We start from the raw sequence: 9,166 nt of genomic DNA, 5'->3' as shown, positions 1-9,166 counted from the left end.
TTTTCCGTGCCTCTGGTGGTTATCCCGAGTCCTACAAACCATCCCAACTCCCACGGGATTGTTCTCACCTTCGGTGTCCTCTGAGATGGCTGATGGAGAGCTGGAGTCGTTCATCCAACCCCGTTTTACCAAACCCACCCAAGCACCTGCAAATCGGGGGTTTGCTCAGCCCAGCCCCACCCAGGTCACCCCAAAGCCACCCTAAGGACCTGGACAAGAGGAGCCTGGGGACATTTGAGTCCTGAGAGGTGCTGGTCTGTCCCAAACCAGGATCTGAGGGTGGTCCCACACCCACGGGGGCAGCCACGGCTGTGTCAGTGCAGCTGCTGCAGAGGCCCCGATCCATACATTGATTTTAGCTGATTTTTTTCCACCAGCAGAACGGGCCCCTTGCTGTTTTATCCTCCAAACCCACTCGCTCATGTTCAAAGCAACGCCAGACTGAATTCCAAAGTTTTACACATTCATTTTTCCCCCCCTCCCAGCGTCTGGCTCCGCTTTCCATCAATGTTTTCACACAGCACTGCCAGCGCCGCATTGTGAGGCACACAGCAGCCAGATGTCTGCAATCCAGAGCTTCCATCTGCAACCAGCAGCTCCTCCTGGCTGGGGGAAAAGCGCTGCCCACCCTGCTGGAGGTGTGGAACAGGAGGGTGGAGCAGGAGCTGCTGCCCGGGGAGGATGGAGGATGCAGGATGCAGGATGGAGCCGTCCCTGCCGGCTTTCCCCGGGCAGGATTTGTCTCTGGCAGATGGGAGTGGGCTGCAGCATTCATTATTTGATTTTACCACCTCTCCCTGGCAGTCTCACAATCTCCTGTTCCACCAGGGCCAGGAGCAGCCGTTTGGGGTGGGTTGGATGTGTGAGTGGGAGGTTTTGTCAGGTGTTTTTTTATTTTCCCCTCAGCCCAGGGATTATGCAAGGGGAGGTGGAGTGTCCAACCTGCAGCAGAGGCTGCAGCTCAGTCCTGCAGGGCTGCAGGGCAGGGAGGGCTCTGCCAGCCCCCAGCAGTGCTGCTGGTGATGCCTTCAGTTTTAATTCCATTTATTTCAGCCCCTGTGGTGCCCAGGGTGCAGCTCTGAGCTCACACTCAGGCTCACTCAGCTCTGCACACAGCAGGGACACAAAACAAATCCTTCTCCTGCTGCACACCAAGGACAACTTTCAGCCCAAAAGCACAAACAAGGGGGGCTGGAGGGAGGAACGAGAAGGATGGGACCTCCCAGCCTGGAGCTGGAATTGGACAATTAAACCTCAATATGCAAATGGACCAGAACTTATAAAAGTGTGAGACTTTGTGACTGTTTGTCCATTTTGTGCCCATTTTGGGTCCAACATGGGTGATACCTCCATGAAGGTGGGAAATTTTGGGATTTCCAAAAAGCATCTGTGACCTCCCAGCTGTGCCTGTGGGGGGCTGCGTGCCCAGAGTGAGGGGAGATGGATTTCTCAGAATTAAAACAGATTTCCCAGAGCAGAGACCTTTGCTGCTCAAAGTATCCACCCTAGGACCAGCACAGGCTTGTAAAGACTCCAGGAGTTTTATTCCAGTCCATAAAAGAAAAATGGGAAATTTTTTTTATCAATCCATGTAGCACAGTAACACAAATAAAGCAGGGAAAGCCCCCTGGAACCTGAAGCTTGAAGGGTACAGAGGGGTTATGGGGCCTCTGTTACCTGCCTAAAATGTGAAATGTAGGGCAAAAGCTCCACAGAAACTCATGGAATGTTTTAGGATATAAAAAGCACAGGGATAACATGACCAGATGCTCTGTAAGAGACTCTGGATTCATCAATTAACAACAGAGACAGCAAATCATTAAACTTATTAGATACTGTAAGACAACAGAGATTAATTTCAGCACTTCATTAGAACACCTCTCATCTCCCCTTTCATCCCCATTTTCCTTCCCTTGCCTCGTTTGTCCGCGTGTGTTTCCAGGGAGCATCCTTCAGGGAAGAGGGAGGTGTGAGATATGCCAATGTTTATTTTAACAGCTCCTTTTTTAGGGCTCTGCTGTGAACACACTCCTCCTGTTGAACGGGCTTGTTGCTATGGGATGAAGCACTCCAAGTTCCTCGGGTTTGGACTTTTCCCCCTTCCACTTCCAGGCAGTTCTTGTTCCTCGTGCAAGGACATTTTTGGGGGTGTCCTTCTTCATTCCCTTCATTAGGGAAGGAGGAAATTAATGACCCACCATGGTTTGATGCCCTCATGGAGTTTCAGCTGGGCTTGGAGCAACCTGGGCTAGGCAGAAGTTTCTGGGGTGGAAGGAGATGGAATTTAGGGCCCCTTCCAACCCAATCCAGGAGTCCACAAACCCACACCCAACCCAAATGAGGACCTTCTGCAGCGCTCCAGGTGGGTGCTGGACCCGACAGAGCACCCACAAAACCCCTGCCTGCCTGACCCAGAGTGCTCACACTTCATTTATTATTTAAATAAACCACATCAGAGCCCGGCTGTGCAGCTCTGGTGGCCCCTTTCCAGCAGAGCATTCCAGCTCCTCACACAGCCCATTAGACACCATCACCCCCAGGACAGAGCTGCTGCTGACCCTTTGCGGGTTCTCTCCCATCTGCTCAAACATTTCCCAGCTCTTTATCCCGGCTTTGTGCATGCCTGGGGCGGGGGCTCGGGGTCCTGGATCCCCTTTGGGGTTTTTTGGGTTTTTTTGTGGTTTTTTGTTTGGTGTTTTTGGGGTTTCTTTTTATTTTTCCTCTTTTTTTTTTTTTTTTTTTTTTTTTTTGTTTGGTTTGGTGGGGTTTTTTTCCCCTGTGCAAAAAAATCCCCTCCAATTTATTGACTTTTCTGAAGCAAGAGTCGTGGCTGGAATCTGGGCACGGAACTCTGCTGGTTTATAGAGCTTCACCCTCCCTCTGCTGCTGGGGCAGTGAGGGCTGTGCTGGGAATGCAGGAAACACCTGCAAAATCACTCCAAACGCACCAAACACCTGCAAACACCAGCAAAACCACCTCAAACACACCCCAAACACACCAAAGACCTGCAAAACCACCCCAAACACACCACAGACCTGCAAAACCACTTAAACATACCCCAAACACCTGCAGACACCTGCACCTGGGCTGTGTTACAGACTGGGGGATGCTCGGCAGGAATTCGGGATCTCCTCCTGCACAACATCCCCTCTTCCCAGGGGCTGGTTTCCTTCCCAGGAGTAAGAAATCCTAAAATCCCCAGAGGAGAGCCAGCGTCGTGTGTCCAGTGAGGAGACAGGGGTGCACACCTGGCCTGGTGTCCTGCTCCTCCTCCTCCTCTTCCTCCTCATCATCATCATCATCATCACCACCACGGCCACCCTGAGCATCCCAGCCCTGCTTGGCTCCATCCCCTGCAAATCCCGAATTCCTCTGGCCACTGCTGTGCTCCGTGTTGACTTTTCCTGGTGTTCCAGGGGAAATGACAGGAGTGACAGGGAAGAGGCCATGTGGGTGTCCGGGAGGGTTTCTCTGCTGCCTCCAGCCCTCAGGTGGGGTTTGCAACAGGAAATTTTATTTGAGAGCACAAATATTTGGTTTTGAAGACAGTTGGCTTCACCTACCACCTTTTCCCCAGGAAAATCTCCCCCTGGATTGCAGGACACACACAACTCTCAATTCTCAAAGCACTCAGAGCCACCAATGTCCCTCTCAGATCTGCCCTTTCCCCCTCCAATATCTGCTGCCTGCTGATCCCATGCCATTCCTTGCTCATCCAGCCCATTTTCCCTGGATTTTTCTCACACAGCAGAGCACAGCCGCCTGCCTGCTCCTCCCAGCCAGCATCCCTGGCAAATTCCTGCCCAGCTGCTCATTGGAAATCCCAGCACAGCCTCCTCCTCCTCCGCGCTGCAGAGCTGCAATAAAACTTTAATTGATAATTTGATCCCTTCCTTCCAGAGGGGACCTCCCTGGGTCAGTGCCACCCCCTCGGGGTGACCTTTTGCAGCCACAGGGGGTGTGTTTTATTATGGGATGCCAGGGCCAATTTGATGGGAGAGTGAGACTGCTCAGGGCGCAGAGGAAGAGCGCTGACGCTCATTCGCAGTGACAGGGCCCCGGTGCAGTGTGACTGGTGAACGCTGGATTGCCACAGATGGCAGATTTGTGTTTCCTCTCCCCAAGGCCTCTGGTGCTGGGGTGTTTGAGGAAGGCCCACGGCGCTGCTCTGCCTGCAGACACTTTTTCTGCCAGCTTAGGAAGTTCAGCAAATGGGAAAATCCTCCTCGAGGTGAGGAGGTTCTGTACAAACCAGATCAAAAAGGCAGGAGGAGGGTGAGGGAAAGCTCAGCCCTTGTGTGAGCTGATCCACTCCCAAAGCTGGGAGGATGCTGAGGACCAGCAGGGAAGCAGCAGGCTCTGGACCAGCCCATGGAGATGGCCCTGAGCCCCTGTGGGATTCCAGCTGGTGTGGGATGCTGCTCCCTGTCCCAGCCCTGCTCCTCAGGGTCACTTCTGCCTCCTCCCTGAGGACACCAAAGCCACGGAGCCGTCAGTGACCACGGCTGCCTGCCCAGACAATTCCTCATGCAATCATCCTCTTTTTGTCCCTTTCTTTTTTTGGTTTGATTTGACAGATTTGCTTGAAAACCAGCGTGGGAATACAAACGACATGTTCAATCCAGATCAGCTGCTGGCTTTACAACCTCCCGGAGAAGATAAGTGCTGTATTATCACAAGGGCTGAGAACAAAAGCCCAGCTCAGGTTGTGGCTCCTGGGGCTGTCACAGTTCTGCCACACCCCCAAAAACACTTCTCCTGTGGTGGTTACACAACAGACTCCTGACAGCCATGAATTTCTTCCTCCTGAGTCTGTTTTTCTGCAGGAAGAAGTAGTTTGGGGTGAGTTAAACCCCTGAGGGCTGGTGCCTGTTCTGCTGCATCCCTCCTTTATCCTCATGGACGTGATGGGAGCGTGGCCATCCTCTCCAAAAGGCTTTGGAACCACATTTGGGAGGTTTTCAGCACATGCCTTCATCCCTCTCCGGGGCAGCAGAGCCACTGCTGCTCCCCTGCTCTGCAGATTTTAGGAACAGCTCATCCCTGCCCTTGCCAAGTGGTCGCTCACCTCCCCAGATTTTCGGTGAATCTGGCCATGGACCCATCTGTGCTTCACAGGAGACTCAATTTCCCTCCTGTGTTTGCAGCTGCACTCCCCCAGCTCCCATTTCAGTGTGATCCACTGAACATAATCCACGCCCAGCTGGCTTTTACTTATCCCTGATGGTCCTGGAACAGAGGGTCTCAGGACCTGGCAGCAGGCAGGAGCACATCCAAGGGAAATCCATATCGAGAGGGATGTGTACATTTATTTTTACAGTGTTGTGAGAGTGGAGTTATTAGGAAATCAGCCTCTAATTACCCTCTTAATGATTCTAACTCCTCGGCACTCATTCAGAGTCATCTCTATTGTATCAGGTATGAAAAGAGCAGCCTCGTTGACATGGTTTATGACTTTATTAAAACCTGGGGTTTCACATAAATAACGAGCAGCTCCTCAGTTGTATTTCCCCAGTGAAGGAAATGTGTGTGTTGGTGTGGGTCCAAGGCAATTTGTAAACACGGAGTATTAAAAGGCTTAACAATTCTGAAAAAGTTTTAATTGGAAACTCAACAAATTGCTTCGCGAGTTCTTAGTGCTTCAATATGGAGCTCTCCGATAATGAGCAGCTAATTAAGGGGCCAGGATTCCTTTTTTTATGATAACTGTCTCCATATGGGCTCAGCACTCCGTGCTTGCAGAACTAATGAAGGTCAGGGAGGCAACAGCAAAGGAAGAAAAGGAGATTTGGAGCTGTCAGAGTTGTGATGATGCTAAACAACAGCCCGGGATTCTGCCTGGCTTCTAGGCCAGGGGCTGAGTGAGCTTCATTTATTCCTGGGACACGCTGGGGAGCATTTCATGGCCCAAAGCTGCATTTCATGGCCCAAAGCTGCATTTTATTGCTCAAAGCTGCATTTCACTGCCCAAAGTTCTATTTCAGCGCCCAGAGCTACATTTTAAAGCCCAAAGCTGCATTTTACTGCCCAGGGCAGTGAGGCCCTGGCACAGGGTGCCCAGAGCTGTATTTCAAGGCTCAAAGCTGCATTTCACAGCCCAGAACTGCATTTCATGTCCTAGAGCTGCATTTCACAGCCCAGAGCTGCATTTCACAGCCCAGAGCCGTATTTTAAGGCTCAAACCTGCATTTCACAGCCCTCAGCTGCATTTCATGTCCTAGAGGTGCATTTCACAGCCCAGACTTGTATTTTAAGGCTCAAAGCTGCATTTCACAGCCCAGAGCTGGGCAGGACGCCCCAGGATGGGCTGAGGGCTCCAGGGAAGGGGATGGATCAGAGCCAAGGGCAGGGCAGGATCAGGGCTTGGTGAGGTGCAGGAATGAGAGCAAACCCCCCCAGGTGCCCCCTTCATCCCAGGGCAGGCGTGACCCAGCTGGAGGGCACTGCTCCCTCTGACCCAGGATGAAGGCAGAATTAAATCATGGGATGGTCTGGCTTGGGAAGGACCTTAGAGATCATCTCATCCACCCCCTGCCATGGCAGGGACACCTCTCACGGTCCCAGGCTGCTCCAAGCCCTGTCCAGCCTGGCTTTGGACACTTCCAGGGATCCAGGGACAGCCCCAGGTTCTCTGGGCACCCTGTGCCAGGGCCTCACCTCCCTCCCAGGGAAGGATTTCTCCTTAATATCTCATGTAAATCTCCCTTATTTCCATTTAAGCCATTCCCCCTCATCTTGTCATCCATAAAAATTCCCTTCCCATCACTTCTGTCCCAGCTATGGAGCTGGAGCTGGGAGCAGCTTGGGTCCTGCACCAAGCCCTCCCAAATCCCTGGGGCTTCCCAAGGAATACCTTGGCAAATCTCAACAACACAGAAACACACACAGAACCGTGGTCAGATGTTCCTCTGAAGCAGCTCACTGACTCCCAGCACTAAATTTGGACCAACGAGCCTCGTGCATCAAATAATTAAGTCACAGGCTATAGAAAGCAGTCCTCTGGGACGTTCTTGTCTTTGAGTGGCTCATCCACTCCCAATCTAATCCATACCATTAAGTGAACGGCCATATGGCATCCATTTATAGAATATTGCACTACAGGCAAATAGGACAAAGGTACACCCCTCAAAGCACTCCTCTCATCTCATTAATTTTGGGTACATGTTACACAGGAGCTGCTCCTGCTCTGGTGAGCTCAAGGACATTTTGTGCTCCGGAGCCTTTGTCTTAAATGAATTGCGCTCGGAAAATTAGAATCTAAATGTAGCCGTGCCCCAAAGCAAACAGCATTATTTTGCCTTTCTGTAATTTGATTTATTTTTGCAGATCGATGTTTTGAAGCAGGCGTGTTCTTTCGTCCTCCACTCCTGCCTAGTGGCCACGCTGACTGTGGGGAACCTGGCACTGGGTGGTGTTGGTGTGGCAGGGTGGGCTGGGCGGGTCTCAGTGCTGCCCTGCCGTGTGCTGTGCTCGGCTTGAAACCTCTCCCCAAAACTGGAAACATTGGCTGGGTCAACTCTGTGAACACCTACAGAGGTCTTGCTGTGAGATGTGAGGTCCTATTTCCCTCTGCTGTGAGATTTGGGGTCCCATCTCTCTGTGTGTGAAATTTAGGGTCCCATCTCTGTGTGTGTGAGATTTGGGGTCTCATCTCTCTCTACTGTGAGATGTGGGCTCCTCCCTCTCACTGCTGTGAGATTTGGGGTCCCATCTCTCTGTGTGTGTGAAATTTGGGGTCCCATCTCTGTGTGTGTGAAATTTGGAGTCCTGTCTCTCTCTGCTGTGAGATTTGGGGTCCCATCTGTGTGTGTGTGTGAAATTTGGGGTCCCATCTCTCTCTGCTGTGAGATTTGGGGTCTCATCTCTCTGTGTGTGAAATTTGGGGTCTCATCTCTGTGTAAGTGAGATTTGGGGTCTCATCTCTATGTGTGTGAAAATTGGGGTCTCATCTCTGTGTATGTGAGATTTGGGGTCTCATCTCTCTCTGCTGTGAGACGTGAAGTCTCGGAGAGGAACCACCTCCACCTTAGAACATGTTCCAGGATGGAGGACACCAAGCCTGGCTGCTGGGACGATAAACCACACCAAAAAGCAATCCAGCCCGTGGTACAGCCAGGATTCCCTCCCGCTTTCCCACCCTGGAGCCCTGGAGGAGCTGGGCAGGAGCAGTTCCAGTGCAAAGCCCAGCCCTGGAGCCATCATCAGCCTCTGTCCCATCGATTGCAGCACCCCTGGATCCAGCTCTAACCCCCACAACAACAGTGTGCTGCCCTTCAATGAGTTTGCCCTGAAGAAATGCATTAATTAAATAGAAATGACTGCAGGTGCCTTCCTGCTTTTTGGCTTAACAGATTTCTCCTGCACATCGAGGATCAATACTGCTGCCAATTACTCGACGGGTCTCCAGCCCCCCCTTTTTTGAGCTCCTTGGAGGGAAAACCACTGCTAAATAGTGAAGTTCTCCACAAACCTGGCAGTCCAGAGAGCTGGAATTGCAGAGTGCAGCAGAGGAATGAGTCCTCAGAGAGCTGTCCCCATTCTGCATCCAGCCAAGGCTTCGGCGAGAGCAGCAGTGCTGACACGGGGCAGCCTCAGCCCTGGAACACCTTCACAGCGAGGTTTGCTCGGTGCCTGTGGTTTAATCCAGCTCTGAGAAACCACATTACACTGTTTGGTTTATTTTTCCTTTCCCTCCTCCTGTTAAAGAGCCCAGCAGGGAACTGCAGCAAAGGCTGAGAGGGTGAAATCCATACGAGCAGCTTGCAGCAAACACCGATTGCTGATATTTGATTTCCTGACCTCGGTGATCCCTGCTCCTTCCCAGGGCCCTAAACCATCCATCTGCTGAGCCTCACTGGGCCACTTGGCTGGAAAATTGCTGTTCCTGGTGGTGCTAAACATGGCCAATCTGTGGGGGAAGAGGCAGCAAAGTCCTAAGGCCACCCCAGCGAGCTCTTTGACCGTGCCCCAGCTGCCCTCCAGAGCCAGCTCAGGGGGAGCCCTGGATGGGTGGGAAAGGTGCTGTCCCTTCACCTGGAGCTGGCTGGAGTGGGAATTGCTAAATATTGCTCTTCTGGGGGTGCAGGGGAGAGATGGGACCCCAAATCTCACAGAAAAGAGAGATAGGACCCCAAATATCACAGAAAAGAGAGATGGGACCCTAAC

Source organism: Prinia subflava, chromosome 12 (genome assembly GCF_021018805.1).
Source record: "Prinia subflava isolate CZ2003 ecotype Zambia chromosome 12, Cam_Psub_1.2, whole genome shotgun sequence".
In the NCBI taxonomy this organism is placed as follows: domain Eukaryota; kingdom Metazoa; phylum Chordata; class Aves; order Passeriformes; family Cisticolidae; genus Prinia; species Prinia subflava.
This window is presented reverse-complemented; position numbering follows the sequence as displayed.